Raw genomic sequence first — 23,912 nt, forward strand, 5'->3', positions numbered from 1 at the left:
TAATTTTAACCATTTATTTATGTCCAAAAAAATATTAAGGATGCAGTAGAACACACACACAAATCCTCTTTTCCCTTAAATCAATCCTCATCTTGCGTCAGTCCTCTGGACTCACACTGGGCCGTGTTTCCCTGAAGATGAGTGCTTCCTTCCTAAGATGGCGGCCTGTGCGCAAAGCAGGATGACCCATGTGACTCACTCCTGAAGCATTCTGGGAGGCCTGCTGGGAGCCATAGCGCAGATCAGGGCCTCCTGCCAGTCCAGGCCCGGCGCAGACGAGTGCCACTGCCGTGTCGAATTTCACACTGGTGCGCTCTCTCTCTCGGCCCCTCTACTCATGTGGGTAGACACACACACACACACACACTTTTACATACAGACATAGATACAAAATACATGACTATATACTGTACGTGTTGTATGTAAGCTATATGTAACAAAACTGATAACTATGTGGATGTTCTTATGCTCAGATTAATAAGAGTGAGTCTTGTTTGTGTGTGTGTGTGTGTGTGTATATATGTATTTAGTTCCACATACTGTCGCAATTGTGCGTTGCACTTGTGCGTTGCAGATGTTTGTGTTTGAATCTCTGCGTAGGTGTAGAAATCTGCACGTGTGTATGTGTAGGTGGGGTGCATGTGTGCAGATGCTTGTGTGTTAGAGCCCTGGCTCAAGGAACATAGCAAAAAAAGTAGACATATGCTATTTCATGGAAAACTCTTTTAACACACACAAAAAAACATATTACAAAAAAGAACATCAGGACGACAGCGGTACAATCAGTACAGTCGGTGGTCTAATGCATGTGTACAGACGAGAGACAGTGGTGCACAAAGACACAAAAAATACGGAACTAAGCAAGGTGGCGCCTATATCCATGACCCCAGCCAGTGAGCTAGGAAATCGCAGCCGGTCTCTTATGAGTCGCAAATGAGACTCAAATCATCCACAATCATCTTAACAACAACAATCATAAAAAACACACATAATGAACATTTGTCATTAGGGCTGCAATGATTAATCGATTAGTTGTCGACAAATGTCGATAAATTAATCACCAATTATTTTGATAATTGATTAATCGATTTGTGTCATTTTTAAAAGAAAATACATAACAATTCTCTGATTGTAGCTAATTAAACTTGAATATTCAGGGTTACTTCTCTATGACCGTGAACTACACTGTTACACTGGACCCGTATCAATTTGCCTACCGTCGCGACAGATCAACAGAGGATGCCATCTCCACAGCACTCCATCGAGACAGTCCCAATACATATGTTAGAATGCTGTTCATTGACTTCAGTTCAGCATTCAACACTGTGACACTGTATGTCGAGCCCTCTGCTTTACTCCCTCTCACCCCATGACTGCACCCCTGTTTATGGCTCCAATGCCATAATCAAGTTCGCAGGTGACACCACAGTGGTGGGCCTGATCAGAGAGGAGGATGAAACAGCATATAGAGAGGAGGTTCAGTACCTAGCTATGTGGTGCAAAAACAATAACCTGGCACTCAATACCCAGAAGACCAAGGAGATCATTATGGATTTCAGGAGAGCCAAGAGCAGGGCACACATCCGGTGCTGTGGAATGTGTGTCTAGCTTTAAAGTTCCTTGGGGCACACATCACTGAAAATCTTTCTTGGTTTCTCAACTCCTCCTGTCTGGTGAAGATCGCGCAGCGCCTTCACTTTCTGCGAACCCTGAAGAAAGCACACCTATGTCCTAGGATTCTAACTGACTTCTACCGTTGTAGCATTGAGAGCATACTCACTAACTGCGTCTCTGTATGGTACGGCACCTGAAACGCTGCTGATCGCAAGGCACTACAAAGAGTAGTGAAATCTGCCCAAAGGACTATTGCCTCCCAACTCCAATACAACCCTCCATCCACAACACATATCATAAACGCTGTAAAAACAAAGCCAAACCCGTTGTCAAGGATGCCACCCACCCAAACTATGGTCTTTTCAGTCTACTCCCGTCTGGCAGGCGATACAGGAGCCTGCGCTCCCGCACCAGCAGGCTCAGGCACAGCTTCTTTCCAGAGGCTGTAACACTGCTGAACAAAACTACACCTCCAGTCTAGCATTCGCACTTTAGCGGTTACTAGTTTACCTGTTTACTTTTTAGTACTGCACTATTTACCTGTTTACATTGACTGTATTGCACTGCATTCCTGTTTACATTTACTCCTACACTGTCTCACCTATGACCTTGCACTGTTAACACCCCATACTATACATTATATTTATATATATTATATTATATATATATTAGTTATACAGAATGCCTATTTATACTCAACATACTCTGTAGACATGTCATCTGGAAAACCTATTGTATATTCAACCGTACTCTACCTGCACTTGGTATTTAATGCTTCTTTGTACTTCTGGTTGGATGTCAACTGCATTTCATTGGCTTTGTACCTGTACTCTGCTAAATGACAATAAAGTTGAATTTAATTTAATCTAATCTAAATATCTTTGGTGTGTGGACAAAACAAGTTATTTGGAGAATATTGAACTTTGGGAAACAATGATTAAATTTTTTTCACTCATTTCTAGCATTTTGTCTATCAAACTAATCAATTAATTAAGAAATTATTGTTAGTTGCAGCCCTAGTCGTCATATCGTATGTGTGTGTGTGTGTGTGTATGTATGTGTGTGTGTGTGTGTGTGTTTAAAAAAAGTCCAACAGTGCTCTCCAGTCACTGAAATTAGGCAACATGTTTTTCTTTTTTACTTTGACCTTATCAAAAACGGAGACAGCCATGCAGACAGCCAACATGCTACTATTTATATATGGAGACAAACAGAAGCTCTTGTTCTTAATAAACAGCCACTCAGCATGGTCTCAAAATCCCTATTTCACTCTTACATTTCCCACTTGTGGCCAAATCTCCCATGCCCCTCTGATCTCAAGCTTTCTGAAAATGTGTGTTGCAACCAGGGCTTTTACAATTATTTATAAAGAAAAAGCACCGACACAACAAAAAAGTGGAAGGGCCACAGATTGCGCTGGAAGGAAAAGACAGGCTAGGGAAATAAATTGCTAAGAAATACCCATTAATCATCCACTAATATGACACAGCAATTCTCAGAATGACTAACATTTTCTGATGGGCTCTGCCGGAGTCGTGCCGCCTCCTCATTTTGCCTATGCAACACTTTTTTCTTCTCTCTCTCTTTTGCTCTTTTTCCAGTGAAGGCAACCACTAACCTCATGCCTGCCAGAATTAGCCCCACAGGGCTTGGTTAGGGGAATACCAGGCTGGTCGGCGAGACTGGGCTCCCACACTTTAGTTTCCCTTTCACGAACGGCTGACAGGGAAGCCCTGAATGTACGTGCCTCGCGGTGGTTCCCTATTTTTCCTTATTTTAAGCCCCCCACCAAAAAAAGATTTGCAAAACCACAGTATGACTGAGGAGGGCTGTGTATTAGAGGCAAGCACTTCTTCTTTTAGGGAACCTGCTGGTGCTGACACACACACAAACACACAGTGTGTGGTTTAGCTGAAAGTCACTGCTGATGTGTCGTCATCTGGCCCAGTTAAGGTTGTGTGGTCACACTACATTAAGAGAGAATGGGGTTCCTGTGTCTGTATCAGGGTGTGTCTGTTTATGGAACAGAAAAGAGAGAGAGAGAGAGAGAGAGAGAGAGACACCCTGTACAGGTGAACTCATGTCGTCCCTAGTGGCGCGTCAACCCTGTCCCCACCTCCTCCCCAAGCTTCCTGTGTTGTGTGGAAAGTAAAAGCCCTGCTTGTCTCCCGGGCTTACCTCACTTCCTCCCACACTCCCCCAGGTGAAAAGTGCACAGTAGTGGCGGTGTCACGACAAGGTCTGCCACGGCCACAAACAGCCCCTTTGTGACTTGAGATTAGAGCACATAAAAGCGAAGCATCTATTCATTAGTCTACACACAATATGTGTGTGCATCTGTGTGTGTGTGTGTGTGTGTGTGTGTGTGTGTGTGTGTAGGCGTCTGTTTGTCAGTGAACTATCACACGCACCAAGCACCTAACATCCTGCAACTCTCCTGTAATCCCCTTTGCTGAGAATGTTCCCTCACACTCACAAACACACACACACACACGCATACACGCGCACGCACTCACAAACACAAAACACACACACACACACACACACACACACACACACCCAATGCACCCCACTTCCCCTCCAACCCCCCACCCCTTGCTCTTATTCTCCATCTCACTCTCTCTTGCTCTCCCTCTCTCCGTCTCGCTGTCTCTTCCTCCCTCTCTCCGGGAGGTGTTGAGAGTTGCCACATGATTGACCCTCCTTCTTCCACCATCTGAGAGTTGGCAGCTCTTACGTGTGCGCTGAGGTGAATGCCAGAGTGTTGGTCATCATTGCACTCTGATTGCAGATCGTTACGGCATGGAAGAAGGGCTGCGTGCGGCCGGCTCTGTTGCAATGGGAGACAGTGCTATTGCCGCGAATTGCATATGATCTCTTACAGTACACCCGTATCTGCCTGTTGTGTCATCAGACGAATGCAACACACGCTCCCCACGCTCTCCACACCCCGGTGCTAAGAGGCCAATTTTGACACACAGAGACACAAATATATATACACACACACACACACACACACACACACACACACACATATTCTTTCTCACTTTCTCTCTCTCTAAAACACACACACACACACACACACAATAGAAGGGAGCTAAAGTGGATGGGAGGATTTTAGCTTGTGCTAATGTGCCCTGACCTGTTTCATGAAGATCTTATAACTGCTCTCATTTCGCTCCATTTCTCTTCATCTACATTTTCAGTCTTTTTTTCTCTTTCTTAGCGTCATTGGCTGACTAAATGTAACCCATTCTCTTCACGGTCTGTTTCTGTCATTTTCCCATGAAATTCTGTCAGTCTTCTTTTTATGATCTCATTCTTATTCATTGTTCACCTTCTGTCTGCTCAGTTAATCTCGCTTCTGCCCTCTTCTTTTCTCTCTCTAACCTCTCAATTTGTCATTCTTTGCCTTTCTTTTCCATCTCTCTCTCTCTCTCTCTCTCTCTCTCTCTGAGGGCATTGTAGCCTGGTGGAGCAGAGATCTTAGGCAGCCTGGCAGGCTGTTGTGAAATCCAGCTTGGCCACACAGCCACTGAGGCCCAGAACGGTCTGTGAGAGGGTCTGTGAGAGAGTGTGTGTGCGTGTGTGTGTGTGTGTGTGTGTCCTGTATTACCTCACTTCGACACGTATCACATTCCTAGAAGAGCTTGACTTACAGGCACGCAAGTGCACACACACACACACACACACACACACACACACACACACACACCTGAGCGAATGGGGAGGGTTGTGCAATGGTCCCGGGATTGCACAACCCCTGTCTTGCTGCCTACAGCAAATGTGTCAACATACCGGGCAGGGAATAACAAAACCTACAAGTGACACACTGTAGCCATAGAAACAACCTGGTCACATCATAAAAAAACAAACAAACAAATCTAGAGTACAATCAACCTCTCTTTCGATTACGCCTATCCAGAGCTCTGGGTGAAAGATTGGCAGGACGGCTGATAGTGGGACCCTGAACCTACTCCACCTACTCCACAGAGCAGCACTGCTTCACAGTCAGTGCTCCACACTCATTGTGAAACTGTGAAAACAGGAAGATCCCCAGGAATTGGACGAGTGCAGCTCAAACACAAGTGAATGGAGCCATTTCGACACAATCTGTAAACAGACACACACACACACACACACACACACACACAAACCTCATGACTGTTTTCTGAATTACAAAAAGGGGGAAGAGAGATTTCATATCATTACATTCCACATTAATCATTGCTGAAGATTCTGAGTAAAAGTTATGAGAGTGGAGAGATTTAATTTCACAGAAAAACCATCCAATAAATCGAAGGCACAGGAAATATGCACACACACACACCAAAGGTTCATTAAAAGCTAATCACTGTGATACTGTGTCACTTAAAGGGGAACGATGCTGTTTTTTTAGCTTAATTTACCTTAACTTAACAGTCATTGGAATGCTTATAAGACTTTTTCTGGGGTGAATGGTGGCCGTCTCGCTTCCCCCTAGCGTCTGTGAGCGGAAAAACCAGCCATGTAAGTTTGGGCCAACGGGCCGGCGGCCTCATAGTCAGAAAGCTTGCAGTCTCGCAATGTAAAGAATCGCTTAATTGCGCTACACACATACACGCTAGGCACCGGCCAGAACAACATAGCGATGGAGTTTCTCAGACATTCGTCACAGCAGAGCCAGCGAAAAGAAGTAGAAAGCGAGTAAACTGTTGTCGGAGGAACAGCAGGAGGAAACAGCAGACTGACTGAGTGAGGAGTGTCGTATAAGATATACTCTGAAGCTGTAGGGGGCGCTCTAGAGAAAACTGCGACAAGAAGCGAGAAAACAGCGAAGAAATTGTCAAAACTGCATAGGGTGCTTTTAATCATGTAACCAGAATTATTACACGGCTCAATACATTATCCCTTACGTAAAGTATATGGGTCACCCTCTACATTGAATGAAAGACTTTAGACTCAATTGTTTATCTGCCTGAGGGGCTCACTGGGGAATTCCTGGAATGGCAATTTCAGGTTGCACTGAGTATTGTTTTGCTGACCATTCTTGTGCTATGCATCATGAGGACGAGGACTGGAGGACAGAGAGATTCTAAGTGAACATGGCTGTGACATGAACGTTCTGCACTAGAGCCTTCATTTTGAGTCATTCCCTGACAGGATGGCCTGTATTTACCCTCCCCATGCAGAGCAGCACCCTTCCTCGCAAAGCGGAAGCTCAGTTCTTGGAAGGAATTTAAAAAAAGAAAAATAAAAATAAATAATACAATGGATCCAAGTAAGGGTATGGTCATGGCTCAACAACAACTCCCACAGAACAAAAAAGTTCTGTTTTCCTCTGAACTGCTACTACTTGTGCAAGACAGTAACACGGTTTCCTGTGTCATGGTTCTGACAGAGAGAGTGAGAGAGAGGAAGAATGAGAGACAGAGAAAGAGAGAGAGAATGAGAGACAGAGAAAGAGAGAGAGATTGTGTTCTGGAACAGAGTTAAGAAAAAGAAGATACAACACTGATAACTCTGGAAACTTTGTAAAATGAATGAAACATGGTGAACTTAAGGTTCAAAAGATGAAGATCAAGGGGGGTCAAACATAAGGCCCGGGGGCCAGATCAGGCCCGCCAGCAGGTTTCATACTGGATAGGAAGGGGAAATGAGAAAAAAAAAGATAGTCTTCAACAATGTGTAATAAGCAATATCTCTATGATACATTAATTAAACCTAGCACTACAAACCATCCTCAGGAAGGAAGAGGCTGAAAGAACTGACATGGAAGTAGGTTATTTCAAGAGAGAAATGGCGTTATATATGACAGTAGCACATGATTTGTACTTGTTTGCTTATAAATTGATATGGTAAAGGAGTATATCAAACAACACTCTTACTGTATACCCATGCAGAAAAATGATAATGACCATGACAATGACGGCCCTCACACATGGACAGATTATGAACTTTTGGGCCCCTGGGCCTAGATGTATTAAGGGCCCCCCCACTAATTGTCGCATATGTTGGAGGGGGGTTTGGGGGTCCTCCCCCAGAAATGTTTTAATTTGTTTGATGTGATTTCCTGTATTCTGGTGCATTTTGGGGATGGCCAATACTAAATTCAATCAGATTCATAGCCTATATCCTGATTTGTTGACATTGAGGCAATGATTCCTTGCAAATGCTTGGGTTTCAGGGCCCCCTGACCTCTTGGGCCCCTGGACACTGGTGGCTGTCCTCCAATGAAATATGACTGTGCTGGTCAGGATTTGAGCTTATGAGTTCAGTAATAGGATTTGTCACACAGACAGTTAGTTCCCCTAGTTCCTGCCCCTGCACACACCCACATATAATCCCACTCTCCTCCTTCCCTGAATTTACAAGTGAAACAAAAATGACTAAAACATCCCACAATACAGTGGTTTGAGCTGCAACACTGAATAAAACAAAGGCAAATAAAAGAGAAAAGAAAGCCAGCACAGTAGAGAACCACACTCTTCCCATTAGCTACACATCCCATCCAACTGTGCGTTTGGAACATCCCGTATTTTGTTTCCAATGTAATAGCAGGATGACAGACAGCCTCCCGCAGACTCAATCCAAATGTCCAGCTCGTCAGCGCTCTCGGCCCACAGGCATCGGTCCTCTCCCTGTGATACCAGCGAGGGCGGAATTAGCCACACTGTTGGTGCCTTTGTGCCACTGCACGGAGGGAAGTAAAGCCATGGAAATGATCCCAGGGCGCCCGGAATAAAAGCCATCTAATGAGCCTAATAGGCGCGAGTCACTACTTGCCTATCATCAAACGGCTTCAAAATCCAGCAGCTTTCAAAGTTGCACTTATTCAAAGCGTGGCTGCTCATAATCACTTTCAGGAGGCTGATGTGATGATATTTCAATTGCATCATGCAAGCCGCACTTTTTTACCCCCCCCCCCCTTTTCTCCTTTTCCCCAGCCGGGGTTCCGTGTGGGGAAAGAGTGCGTTTCTAAAAGCATGGACCAATTCATCTGTCACATGCATAGAATTTTCATGAGCTGCGATGGGAAAAACAGAATGGCGAGAGAGAGAGAGAGAGAGAGAGAGAGAGAGAGAGAGAGAGAGAGAGGGAGAGAGAAAGAAAGAGAGAGGGAAAGAGAGAGGGAGAGAGAGATGGAGAGAGAGAAAGAGAGACCTTCACTATGGAATTATAATGCCGACAAGCAGGCATTACAGCGAGTTTCATCAGAGATCCACATACTGGAGCCTGATGCCACTAACCTAAGCTAACATACAGTAGTGGTCTCTAGGGTGCTGTTTGAGCCTGCTCCATTAAAAATAAGTCTGGTTTCAAAAAAAAAGTATCTTGGGTGAAACTACGGAGGAGTATGCAAAGTGGTGCAAATTACAACTGTCACTGCTATTTTTCCAAACGGCCCTTTATGAGCAGCCATTGATTAGTTTCCTGTTTCACTGCATTCCTATCAGGTATTGATAACCTGCACACCCTTTTTTAAACACAATCACTGAGCACTGATAGTGGGGTGCGTTTTTATTAGGGGCTCAGATAAAGAAGAACAGGATATGAGCGTGGATGTGGATGTAACGATCCACTGCTTCTGTTCCCACCCTGGTCAGACCGTATCCTGAGAATCCTTCCCTTTTCCTCTCCTCTCCTCTGTTTTTCGAAACCCGCTGAGGTCACCACAAGAAGTTGTGAAATCAAAACGAGAAGGAATTTTCCAGCTACGGCGGCAAACAAAAGCCCAAGGTAAAAACACACATGACTGCTACACCCACCCACACACAGAGACGTACACACGCTCATATCCTGCTGCAGAGGAAGAGTCCTGTTTTCAGATTTGTTCCCCTCTATCTTCAGTAATGAAAATGTTAATAACACGCCACTTCCTTGCTGAGTTAATGTGTTGCAAAATCCCTCTGCATCATCATAGCCATGGACACAGGAAGGACCGTAATGGACCTGCGTCTCCATCCCGGTTACAGACACTAATAGCCTGCTGAGGCCTTGTATTTATGCCTGACACTGTGGCAGGCTACGCTCTAATACAGGCTATGCTCTAATGCTCTCCTTGCTATGCACTTGTATGTTCTTGCTGCTCCTGTTCTTGAATTAACATGATGTGTGGTGTTAAAACCGCTGGGGAAGTATTAGCTGGCAAAAGCCTCTAAGCTATGGCTGTGGCTGTGTTGCTTAACTGGTTGAGCGTAACTCCAGCATGCCAGTGTCATGAGCACTTTTCCCAAGGAGTGAAAGTGCCAAAACAAAAGGCCAACTTGGATGAGAGCTGAACAACTATAAGTCTGAGGAAGAGATGCTGTAGAGATTGGTTTTGACTCCTGGATGAAAGAGTGTTTTTAAAGGTTTAAAATTACAGCCATGAAGGCTTTTTAACTGTTTTGAAACAGAGAGTGTCTTGGAACTACTTCTTACTTTGGATTATCAGTATCATAAAGCTTTGAGTCCAGGAAGCGCTCCTTTTCAAACATTTTGAGATGCTGTATAGACTCCATCTGTCGCTCTACAACCCATTGCGAGCATACGCCGTCTTTGTACACAAATACTTATACATGCAAATGAAATCATACGTATTGCTTGCAAATATATATAGTCATATATGGTGGACCTCTATGAGTTCTATATGGTGTGACTCATATCTCTTCAACATTAGATCAATCTGCTTCTGTTCATGCAGAACAACACAAATGCTCGTGACCCTCCATCCTCCACCCTTTCCTGCTCCTTCCTCACATACCAGTGGATGTGGTGGATTGGAGGAAATCCTCGGCGGGTCTCGGGCCGGGACGTGGCTCTGATAATCACATCCTGACTGCGGCCTCGGCCCTCTCCCCAGGGCTCCTCCAGCATGACACACAGCAGCCGTCACTTCGCATTCTTACTCACCAACTCACAAACAAGCGCGTCCGGCACACTGCTGCGCAAAACACACACATTTTCTACTGCAAGATTGCCATTACTGTCACATCGTCTATGGAGACGAAGGCTCCTAGCTCCACAAAGAGACAAGGAAACATGTGGGAAATAAGAAAGACATTGGGCAAGTTGAGAGTAAGGTGGTGCCATCAGGCTTGCTTTGACAGTACAGATGCAATGCGAACCTCAGGTGCAGTGTGCAAACACAAACTCTCATCAGGCTCACACACAAGCCCACAAATCCAGAGAGGTAATTCCCTGCCTGGGGTTGGAAGACGCTTGTTTATTCTACCACTGCCACGCCAGGGTTACACAAGAGGGGTGGATCAGGTAAGCTGTGCAGCACAGCACAGAACAACACAACACAACACGCCACACCAAACCACAGCCGGCTACACTTTCATTTTTTTAAAACCCTGTTTGTGAACAAAGGGCTCTGTGGGTTCCTTGTGTGTGGAGAGGAGAGGCCTCGCGACGCAGGCCGTGGTTTCAACTTCAAGCCCCTCTTGGTTTCACAGTTTGCAGTCAGCGCGACAGACATCAGCCGTGAGGGGTGTACGCCAAATGACTTTTTGATGTGCCTTTGTGTCAAGAGCTGATTTAACACCAGAAACGGGTTGCCTCACAAAACCATAACACTAAACAACAATTATTTATTCAAAACCGAGGGATAAACAGGAACTGAAGCAAAAACATCAGTCAATAATTAACTTGCCACTGAGACCAGAGATTTTGCATCCCTTTCAATACCCCCCCCCACCCCACCCCTCACTTGCAGTGCGATGGAGTTGGGAGGCAACTCTGGAATAATGACAGGAACCTTGGGGAAAACAAGCAATTAATGAGGTTATGAGTGAAGCCAGCCCAGAGGTTGTGAAATCAGACCCTGCGCTCCCGATTTCACTCGCCATGGCCACATTGCATCTGTGAAGATAAACACGCTCCCTTGTCAAAAGAGCTATGCTTCTCTCGCATGTGTGTTTAGCAAAGACAAGGTCTCTCTCGGTTTCTCTCCTTCCTCTTCCTCCCTCTCTCTCTCTCTTTCACCATCATTTTTTCTTTTAACTTTACTTTAATGTCAGACCGCAGTTGACTCACAACACTTGGCTTCTGATTTCATCACACGTTATGAAAGGCATGTGATTCAGACGGCGAAGCGCGGCTGACTCAAAAAAGCCACTTACGTGGCTCAGGCGAGTGTGACGGAATCTGCAAACTGTCTGGCCCAATATAGAGATACAGTTTTAGCACAGACACTAATGGGAAGAGATCAAATGTGCTCGGCTGCCTGGCTTATTATTCCATCTCGCAGCGGCGGTGGCGAGCTTAAACTTAAGGCTGTCCCGCTGTGAGCCGCTTTGTGCGGCGGTCATCTCTAAAAAGCAAGAGGCTAATAATCGACAGTGCTGCAGCAAACAGCTGGCAATGCAATGCAAAATATAAAAAAATGTACATTTCTCAGGCGGGGAGAAAGCAGCTTTCCAAAAGCATTTGTAATTCTTCCTCAAGCTGCGTAGCCAGAGGTAAAGTTAATGCATATGTGCACCAGGGTACGGAGCCCGGGAGAGCTCACTTGAAGTGATATTTTTTCTGGTCGTGATAATTTGTGAGCACGTTTTCCTTTAATTAAGCCCTCGAATTAATAAAAGCGTGAGCACGTTTTTCCTTTAATTGAGCCCTCGAATTAGTACAACGCGTGACCCGTTGTAGGCCTAAATTGAGCTCGAAATATGTATTTCGTGCTCACATTTAGTAATTCCCGACATTTTCTCACTGCTCGCTGTGCTGTGGTGGCAACTTCATGTTACCTTGACATGGACTAGGCCTACAGCTGTCTGTAACAGTTCATATTGGTAATGTGATGATAACCGTAAGCAGCTAATTAAAGACTTTAGGTGGTCATGTTTTATAGCGGACTTCTACTCTTTGTAGCAGGGGCACTGTGGTGTCAACCGCCAGCTATGGAGACCCATAATGGGGGGAAATTCTACTACAAAGGCTACCACGCGGGCTCTGTTGTAGCCTAATGACCGGTTTCCACTATCTCCTGGATTGTTGACTTAACTGTGAGGTCTAGAAGTCAATCGAAGCACATCACAGCGACAAGCTCCCAAACAATTACAACACATTAGACCTACTGTTGGTACAAATAGGCTACTGCGTATTAGTAGTATCGCCTAATACCCACCCAATACAATAATTCCCTCTAGCCCGATGGGCCTCACCATATAACCCACGCCGCACACCAATGATGCACACAACGAGGTAAGCTTTGATACGGACTATGAAGCGGGGAGACATAAACAGTGTCGTTCACGATGCTCAGCTTCTCAGGCTATGTAGCCCAGCTCACACCGTTCAAGCGATAAACACCACAGCTCTGCATACACTTGGACCTCAACAAACACTCAACACTTCGCCAAACATTCAGCTGGACGATGTTGGCAAGGGGCCTGTACAAACACACACAATCATCTGCTCTCCCACCTACAGCCTACCTAACGGGGCTATAACCAGGTGCACTGCAATCAATGAGATTCCCTCTACATCACTACAAGCGACACACCTCCCGACGTCATTCCGGGATACCCCTTGACACCACACTATGTTTTTGTGCACACAATTGAATTTCTTTTCGAGCCCACGTTTTAATTATTCGTGGGTGCGTTTTTAGTAGATCGAGATCTCGAATATACTATAACGTGCTCATGTTTACATGTGTCAAGACAATATTGAGTGCACGTTTTACAAATTGTGGCCCACGTTTAAGTAGATCGTGCTCACAATGTTCTATAACCATGTTCACAAATTGTGCTCTCGTTTTAATAAATCGTGCCCTCGTTTTAGTAAATCGTGCGCTTCGTTTTTAGTAAATAGTGCACTCGTTTAATAAATTGTGCCCCTCGTTTTACTATGCTTAAAATGAGAGCTCAATTTAGTAAAATGAGCTCACACTATAGTAAAGCGAGAGCACAATATAGTAAATTGTGCACACGATTTAGTAAACCGAAGCACAATTTAGTAAAAACAAGCGCACGATTTAGTAAAACGAGTGCACAATATAGTTAAACGAGGGCACAATTTAGTTAAACAAGAGCACAATTTAGTAAAAGCGCCACAATGTAGTAAAATCCGCGCACATTCTCTCAACATGCAAAACATTTTGCGATGACCCCTCTAGGGCTCCGTACCAGGGGAAAAGTATGGGGGAAATTTTCTTGTGTAAAGAATTCTCTGTGGTGACTAAAATAATGCTGCAATGCACTTCTTTCCACATACAGTGTATTTGTGTCATCAATATTTACTGTTGCAAAGACTAATACAATGTCTGTTTCTAGGCTATATGAAATGAGGTGAACTGATCCAATTTCAGGACCTTGATATTTCATTAATATGTTGTAAGGTTTAACACCAGAGATTTATTGTATGACCAAAACATATTCACTTTTTTCAGTTAAACATCAATTCTACAAAAAGAAAAAGAGGCCCCTTTTTAGGCCATAACTCATCTGTTTCATATGACCTCCATTAAGATACAGCACAATCAAGGTCATGATACCGGACTGAACCTGATGCCTTCCACACAGCAAAGGCTTCTGGATCATACAGTGGCTCCTACAGTGTCCTGTGGAAAATAACGGTATAGCGAAACTTAAAGCTGCCTTGGCAAGTTGACAGATTGAGGGGACTTACCCAAAATTTTGAATGTTTACAACTCTCATGCCCCCCACTACCAACGAGCACTGTCTCATTTAGTTTGTGCTTGTCAGTGTGCACCAGACTGCACCAGACTGTGATTGACAGTCAGATCTCACACAGCCCTGCTCTGATTGGACCAGAAGAACCGGGAGCTGTGGATTTTTGCAAAACAAATAACAGGCTCTAGGTGGATGTGGAAGTGCGGGGTTTTTTCTAAAACCGGCTGATGTATGTTGCTCGGTCGGAGCATAGTGTCGGTTTCAGTGAATATGTTCAAAAATAATCTTGCCAACTTGCAGCTTTAAAGCTAAAATTTCAAAATGGCTTCTATAATGTTTAAATAAACATCTAAATCACTGGTACTTTGGTTGAGCAAGTTAGGATTGTTTAAACTTTCAAATCTCTCTTGACCGCTAAAATGATGAATCATTACAGAGATGAGATCATGAGAATGTAAGGCCTGGGTGCAACACCTGCGACCAAGCTCTACACAGCCGTGTGAATTTGATACTTGAAATCAACCACATGAAAGCATAACCATTTGCATTTCTATACAGTGACTCATTACGTGACACTAAATTGGCCTTTGGCTTTCAGTGACCCATGACTTTTACTTACAGAAGTGGCACACTAATAAACAAGCAACTTTCAGTACAGACACCCCCTCTGCATTGCACTTTAGCGTGACACATTGAGAAATATCTCAAGACTGCTGAGATAGGCTTCCCCCTCATAAACAGCATGTTGAATAGTTAAGTAATCCCTTGCCCTATATTTCCCCAGAAACTACCAGAGGCGAACTCGGTTTCTGCATGAGGAAAAGGGAAGTTAATAAGTTCTGTAAGTCACGCTCCTTATTCGTGAGGATGACTTTGCACAAACTTTCACCTTTTTGGTAATCAAGCTGTTTCCTGTACAACTCCATCAAGAACTAGATTTCCAGGAAATACCCAATCTGATAAAAGTTTGTCACTTTTAATTCGGAAAAGTGGTGGCTAAATAAATGGAAATCTGTCCAACTGATCACAAGATGGGGATGCAGCAGACCACAGACTGCCCACAGGCTTTGAAATGTTCTAAGATGTCACAATTGTTTTGGTAAACTGACAGCTCCAGAGAATACTCTGCGAAATCTATCGCCACATAGTGCCTTCCTGCCATAGATGGATTTTCAGAAATTGATCAAACAGAAATACCACTCTGAAGAAGGGATTTCAAACATGACCTACATATATGGAATTGTCCGGTTTCACCCGTGATTCTCACGGGACATCACGCGTGAATCACACATCTTTTATTTATATTTCCCCAGTGGTAAATGGACTGCATTTATATAGCGCTTTTCCACTTCTCTGAGCACTCAAAACGCTTCACAATGTCATGCCTCACATTCACCCATTCACACACCGATGGCGCAAGCTGCCATCCAAGGTGTCAACCTGCACATGTGACTCGTCATATGACGAGATAAAACTCCAATTATCATCTCAGATCACCTCATTCCATGCCAAACTCAGCATTTACAGTGAGATTCATGCAGTGTGTCTATTTGAATATTGTATCATAAACCAATATTCATGGTCACATGTGAAACTGATGTGCAAAATAAATACCAAGAGTAAATGTTGATGCTCATGTGCTTGTCCATACACTTGCCAATGTTAGTGTTGTAGTGTCCTGTGTTGACTCTATATTAAACAAAGGGTGAGGCTGCAAGCTTCAGTCATCCAAAAATAACAGATTGTCAATCGTTTGATAGCAGAGTTGCATGCTTCTGTATCTCAACAACAAGTCTGGGAGTGCTGGAAACCACCGGCTGTCTGTCCGCAACGTCACTCATACCAACATCATGTCAACTTTGACGGAACTATAAGGAAGTTTACTAGCCTGAAGCAAGCATCAACATCACCTCTCTCTCCTCATCAGAACTTTCTCATTAACAGGAAAGAGTCTCAAGAAAGCTTTGTGGGGGGAAAATAAATCTCCCATGCACTGCAGCGAGTAGGCCATTCCACAAGGCAGCCTCTGTAACAGGTCTAGCATGTGATGACATCTCATGTGATGGCATTTCACAATCCAACATCGCTGGTGTCTGTGCAATGTGCTGAACTTCTGAGGGGTGCTGCGTTCACATTGAAGGAGGACAGTCCCTTAGGTCCAATTTGTGGTCTTTATTTGACAAGTCCCCTGACAAAACATTCCAAAAACAACCCATGACATTTGAAGGTATAGTTCTCAGCAAGAGGGGATAAGGAAAGAGACGTTTTCCTCTATAGGCTGATAGAAATGTGTGACTGCCAAGCTCATTTCAAAATGATCTGCCCCTGCTTACTCACAAAAGCTGAACATAATCCCTGAACTTGGCCAAACTTATATTATGTATAATATATGATTTTTATATAATTATGTTGCTTTAAAAAAAATGTAGCATGTATGTAAGCATGCATTTCCTCATGTTAGGTCAGAAGAGCTGGTTTAGTTGACATGTTTGACCATTTAATGCCAAGTAGGTGACACCAATCTGTGCCCTCCTGAGAGCTAAGAACTTCCTTGGTTGGTTTCAAAGCTAATTACATGTGTTTGTACTAAATTCAACAAAAATATTAGAGGCATTCTTAGGGTTATTCATTAGTGTGCCTTTGCTGTCCACTACTAACCACATTCAATTTGACAGATGGTGTGGGCTTCCATGTGCAAATCTCCACCAGTCAGAGGTTGTCACCAACAGCTCATATATTCGATTTTTATTTTGTCTTTTAGTCTGGAATCATTAGTATTTATGAGCTGCTTGTTGAAGTTGGAGAGCTATTTAGAATTTTTTTAGAAGAGGTGGCATTAAGCCTCAGTCCTAATGGAAACTTTCCAACTCTGACTTTAAACTACACAAGTCTGTAGCATATGGTCTACTCAAGGCACTGAGAAATGAATTGGATGGTCATTGTAAAAAGTATCTCCTTCTTTTGAGAGATAAGCGGTCCTTAGCAAAAACACTAATGAAACACTAGAAAGCCCAAAGAACATCTTTGACAAACAGATTAAATGCCTCCAGCTAGGTCACAGACTGAAAATTAGGCTACAGCAATGATAATGATTAGGCAACCTTACCGGCAGCTATTCAAACAATAACTCCACTGTCCCACTTCAAAAGGCTGGCTAAATAGCCAGCACATACTCTACTGCAAATAACTTTGTCAGGAGTTCTGGGCAAACAAAAAAGTTATTTTTTACCTGTAGCAAATGTAAGTATTACCTGAAAAATAGAATAAAAACACTTAAGCAGTCAACTCAACCTTGCAGCAGAAGAGTGGAAATAGTTCAGTCATTGCCTATGATTAGCCCTGACACATGCATGTCTGCTTGACCTGGCTAGTACCTCCCTGGTCTTACTGTGTCACCCAGATTCGGTTACACTGTACAACTGGGTTGCTTAAGCCTACGCCCTGCAGCAGAGTGGACAAATCCCCTATCCAGACGGAAGTATTCAATTCATTTATTTCCAGGAGCAGCTGTTGCCCAAACAGCTAAGGGCCTTAAGATGGCACAGGCTTAAAAGGATAAAATCCTCTAGGACAACAAAGGAGCATTGTGCAGGTGGAGATGAGAATACAACAGCAGCAACAAAATTGCTTTAACTATAAACTGCTTAGTTAAATCAAAGAGATCAAGACGAGAGAGCTTTACAAATGTACTGACATTACTGCCTGACTGTCAGTCAAGCATTTTGTTGTCAAGTTAGAAGTGTCTTTTGTCATGAATGGTCTTAGGCTAATTAGATTAGATTAAATTAGATTAAACTTTGTCATTTTGCAAAGTACACGTACAAAGACAACGAAATGCAGTTTGCATCTAACAAGAAGTGCAAAAAAGCAGAAAAGTGCAATGTATTATGCAAAGTATAGGCAGGTGCAAAAACAGTATATGATATGTAGCAATGTAGACAGTAGTAATAAGTTTAAGAAGGTGGTATGGTTTAATATAAATTAAATATAAATATGTGCAGTTATCAGTAACCTTATAAGAGCAGAATAGGACTAAGAATAAGTGGACAGAAATGTATGAACAACATGTACAGATATGTGCAGTGTAGTAGCAGTAACATTATAAGAGTAGTAAGACTAATATAGATATATTCAGTGTATTAACAGTAATATTATAAAAAAAAAACAGAATAATAATGGGTATTCAGTATGAACCGTGTAGACAGATATGTACAGTATGTACAGCTAGTGTGGTAGTACCACTGCAGTGAAGAAATAACATTATAAGAGTAGTAAGAATAAGTGTATGTGCAGGATGAACAGTATGAATATATTAGAATAGTGAAGCATTCTTACGGTCATTCATTAGTGTGCCTTTGTAGCATATGGTATATGTATAAGTGTAATGACAGTAAGTACATTTATAAATAAATAGAACAGGGTGGGATAGAGCAATTGTATGATGTAATCCTATAAGACAGACTTCAGCTTTATCAGATAAGTGAATAAGGTTGAACTTGTAGTGATACCCCCAACATACAGCTGTTCAAGGGGGAAATTAGGGGAAATAAAATAATGATGACAAAGACATGTGGATCAAGAGCTTATTGCATGTAAAACATCTTGATTGTATTTATACTTCACATATTACACATTGGTTAAAAGAGTGTTAATTTAAATTTGGGGGTTCACAGAAGACATCCACTTCAAAGGCAGATTCAGTCAACTGTGTACAAAACCTGACTTGTCACCATTTTAAACACTCAAATCACTAAGACCTGTAAATAGTGGACCAGAGGCAAATTGTAAAAAAAAAAAAAAAAAAGGTTTTAGTTTTAGAAGTTCTAAATCCCTCTATTACACATACAACCCCCAAATTGTATAAATATAGCCTATTCAAATTATAAATAAATAAATAAATACATAAACATATGATATAATGCTTGCCTCTGCAACAAGAGTCTGTCATACCTAGGGATGGGCATTGTTAAGAAATTATCAATATCGATGCCATTGTCGAGTCGATGCGATTCCTTATCAATTCCCATATCGATTCCTGTACCATTTGCTGAACACTTACAGGATGGCTTTGAGAGTTGTTGGCTTTGAATGTCTAATTTAAAGTGGTTTAGAGAATTAATACCAAGTGCACAATATCAATACAGAAGTCGAATGTTTAAAAAATTCTACATTTCGTATACAGTGACGTTGTGGCGCTACACAGGAATGGACGGAACAGAACGTTCGGAATCATTAACGTGTGGATGTGTACGATTCCGATGGACTGGAACGTTTGGAACCGATTCCCAAGCATATACTGTTATCTTTGAATATCACTCCTTCTCGAGGAGTCTTATAACTGGCACCATACCACAGCAGACCTCAATCTATTCTACAAGGTTATTTTGGAGGGAATGAGAGAGAACAGCTTTTTTGGTGCAAGGCCAAATACAGGCCATTAGATGTGAATACACTCTTGTCTTTGTAATAGACAAACAGACATGGCCTTTGTTCCACCCAAAACTACAGGGGACTTGGCAGAAGCTGATAATGATTATACTTACACTTGAGGGACTTGTGAAGAGATAAGAGACAGTTCCCTGGCAGGAAGAAGAGGGTCTACTCCAGACAGAACAAAAACTGGCTTGGAAAGATATGCCGCCTCAACCTAAAACGATTAGATAAAAATGTCTACTGTCACTACATAACACATTTTCAGGCGCATTTTGAACAAGTTCAAGACATTAAACAGGAACAGCATTTCCATTCCTCGTGTTTCGAATTGCATCCCTGTTAGAAAGGATAATCTTTATACAGCTTGGACACACTATAGATCCTAAAAGTTTCTTTGCAGAAAAAAGGCCGTACAAACTGCCACAAAGGCAAACTAGAATGCGAGCACCAAGCTGTCATATTGCCATAAATACCTCTGGGTCACTTGTTTATGCAGAGAGATCGGTCAGTGGACTGGAATTTGTGCTTTCACAATCTACCAAAACATTGTGACGCTTTTGGAGAGCCAGAGCATGGCTGAAAAAGGATAGCTGTGGCACTTTACAATCTCTAACTCTCTGTCCTCGTTCCAAAAGTTTTTCATCAGGAGAGTACATAAAACAAGAGTGACACCATTTTGCCACATGCGCATTTCCACTTAATCACTGTTAAGTGAGTGACTGCTAATGAGGTGCTCGTGGCGTCTTATGCTGAGTCTGAACAGGAACTGCACCCTTAATTGATCTTCTCCCTGACAGTGCAGGACTCGGGCTGTTTCGCAGCTTTGATGTACAGTGGAAATGTTGATTGAGGAAGGTATTGGAGAAGAACAAACAGAGACACATACTAGCAGATTTGCACCTTTGGCAACACTTTCTTTTAAACAGAATGTATCCTCTAATTAGTCGACTCATTGTTCTGAGACTAACGACGGCCATCGAGCCCTAACTTTGACTCTAGAGTATTAAACTTTTTCACAGAATCTTGCAATTGTTTCTTTCCACTATTCATACTTCAGATGAGTGTGTAACAAAACGCCATGATGCTTAAAAACTAATTTCAAGGACAACATACCAACAGGAAGCAGCACAGCACAAGGACAACATACCAACAGGAAGCAGCACAGCACTATGTCTTGTCTTCACCGTGGGATAGTGAGAAACGTAATTTCGATCTCTTTGTATGTCTGGAACATGTGAAGAAATTGACAATAAAGCTGACTTTGACTTTGACTTTGACTTTGAGCACGTGTGACCTTAAAACCCCAGCTTATTCTACCATACAGCTGCAAGCTTAATCCCATCACTGCCAGACGCAGCAGGAAGGAGATCACGCTTTGTGAACTAGGCTAATTATGTTATAGACGTGTAAGCAGACACAAGACAGTTAGACCCAATGTATGGTGGAGAAAATGAACTGACACTGAAATGTCTACAAAAACTCATGAGGATGCACACAATCTTCATAAAACTTGACTCTCTATTTCACCTGGTTATCAAAAACAGGTGAAACAGAGATTAGTCCAGTTTTATTAATATTGTGTGTGCAACCTGGGTAGGCCTAGTTTGGAATTTATGACATTTTTATTTAGCACCAAAGACAGGGAAGGCACCCTCATAAACAATCTCTCTGAAAGTCTGTTATCCTTGTATGGACAGAGGGGGTAAGTCAGGCCTCATTAACAAACTTCTTCCAGTGTAGGCCTAAATGTTCCTATGGATGTTGTTGGTCGCTGAGGACCAGCATGCATCCATAACCGTGCTTGTTCCCATTGTAATATTTCTCAAACCAGGAAGTATGACATTAGTGAGAGCTATGTGTGAAAGGGTGGATGATTTCTAGGAAGTCTTGCCATTTTCCCCACAGACATCTGTCATTTCAAAAGAAATGTGACGCGAGTGGAAATCTAGCCTACTTTAACCTTAACAGTCAGCAGGCCTCCATGCAGCCAATAAACGGTCTCGAATCAGTTTATTGGGAATAAACCGAATATGCGTGTGTCTTGTAAACACCTTATTCTGATTGAAATCAACCGAAAAAGGCCATATTCGGTTTACTAAACCGACTGCACACTATATATGCCTGTTCTAAACGGAATATTGGGTCATGAAAATACCAGTACCAGGAGTATGCTCCAGAAGGAAGAGTGGTGTAGGCCTGCGCATGCTCAATTCACACAGAATTAGGATAAAATTAATCAATTGTCTCACGCACTTTCCTAATTATGGCGAAACGCGCACACTTTTGGAAAGACGAGGAGACAAACGGATGTCTTTTTAAAAAGATTTGTAAAAGACTTAATTGAGACTGGCTATCGACGTACGCCTGAACGGGGTTATCCCGAGGTTCCCCGGGTCCATGTTCCCCGTTGGGGGTTAGGGTTATGGTTAGGGTTTTAAAAAAGGGTCCTATGTTCCCCGGTCTCATACAAAGCGGGGAACATAGGTAGGCCTACGCTCCCGCCTGAACAAGTCAAATACAGGTGAAAGACCCTGAAGACGTTGTATCAAAGATTGTTAAGGCTGAGCAAGATACTTCGTCGTAGTTCATGTCTATGGGCGCGAAATGGGGATCGAATCCTGTCTGCATAAAGAGGCGTGTCGATGACGTATTGACGAAGCGTCACGTTGCAACCGCCAACAGCAGCTGCATAAATAACCGGCGCACACCTGATATAAGGTTGATTTTCTCCAGACTGGAATGCTCAAAAATGCTAAAAATGTACCTGAAATGTTCAGAAGGGTTTGAGGATCATGAAAACGTGCCCGAAATTCACATTCCTAACTCTATAGAACCAAGACCTTAGCATATGTGGTGAAATTCTGAGCTATGCCCATAGACTTCAATGGAGCAATCGCTGCCTCTGCTCTGCATAAAGGGGGATTTTGACCCCCCCTCGTGCGGTCCGGGTTCCCGGAAGTGGCTCCTAATGAAACATCTTGCTCCGCCTTAACAATCTTTGGTTGTATTATGCAGCCAGGGGAATTCCACCAGCGGAGAACGTCATGACGTTGTGTGTTGTAGACAGCGTCGCTGACTTATTCATGGCTTTCATCAGGTCCCTTCCACAGGTGTATTAATCAAGCACCATGCAGTCTGCGTTCATAATCTAAGTGCTTGATTTTATACACCCGTGGAAAGGGACCTGATGAAACCCATGAATTCGGGATAATGTTGATTGCTGTGTAAACAGGAATAGGCAATAGGCTATGCTCAAAATGTGACATTCTATTGCTTGTTGACATAAACGGAATTTGGCCAATAAACTGATTCAAAACGGTTTATTCCCGGCATGAAAACGTGTTGATTAAACAATTACAACATGCATAATGCATGACTCAATTAACAAATGCCATTTGTTGATCCACAAAGTGAACAATAAGCTTTTGATAAGCCTCAAAATAGTATAGGCCTACAGTTGACACTGTAGCCTATGTATTTCTGCTTTGAGGCTTTTTTTAAGCTTTTGATAAGCTTCAAAATAGTAGGCCTACAGTTGACATTATTTCTGCTTTGAGGTCACAGCAAAGGGTTTTACCTGTCAGAGCCTTTAGCTGTGTGCGGGAGAAAGAGTTTCCATTTTAAGGAGCGGTTCTCCCACTCACCACTGCGAGTAGAACAGCTCAGGAAGACTCCCCGCGCCCACACAGTCATACAAGTGGCCCGTGACTCAACAAAGCGCAGAGGCAACCCAAGCACGCTTGCTTCTGCCCGCCCCCTCCCTATGTAGCCTAGCTTGTGCCATTACAGAATCCAACAATGGGATATAGGCTATAATGTACATTTACGTATACCATATAGTAGATTCATCAGTGTTTAGCCTTTAATGGTTAGGCCTTCAATCATTGCATTTTGACTGAACTTTGGCAGTATCCTTAGGAATATATCTTTCAAGAACACAGTGGGCGGAGTTTGATGAAGCCAGGAATATGAATATCTATGTTGTAGGATTTAAAACTGCAAACTTATATATCTTACAATAAGGTCAGGGATGGTTATCGTCAAGCAAAAGAAGGCAGACCTAGTCCTAGTCATTTTGCAACACCTAAACACGTGGGTGTTTTCTGATTTCACAAAGGCCTGTTCCTCATTCACTTAAAACGACTTTCGATCTCTTACCTAATAACCTACCTGTAGCCTACCTTTGTTGAATGAACAGATTAGTGGGCCGTGGCTCGGCCGAGACATTACACTAATGCAATCGAGTCATGCAAGGGGTGGGGT

The 23,912-nt window shown here is 43.0% G+C and overlaps 1 long non-coding RNA gene across 1 annotated transcript; it reads right to left on the reverse strand.

The window, feature by feature from the left end:
* On the reverse strand, nucleotides 1-23,362 carry LOC125301702. The gene is made up of 3 exons (XR_007194783.1): nucleotides 23,227-23,362; nucleotides 19,760-19,863; nucleotides 1-331 (listed from the first exon to the last, which is right to left on the reverse strand). It is a non-coding gene; the product is annotated as an uncharacterized LOC125301702 (long non-coding RNA).
* Between the last annotated feature and the right edge of the window lie 550 nt (nucleotides 23,363-23,912).

Source organism: Alosa alosa, chromosome 10 (genome assembly GCF_017589495.1).
Source record: "Alosa alosa isolate M-15738 ecotype Scorff River chromosome 10, AALO_Geno_1.1, whole genome shotgun sequence".
Lineage (NCBI taxonomy): Eukaryota > Metazoa > Chordata > Actinopteri > Clupeiformes > Clupeidae > Alosa > Alosa alosa.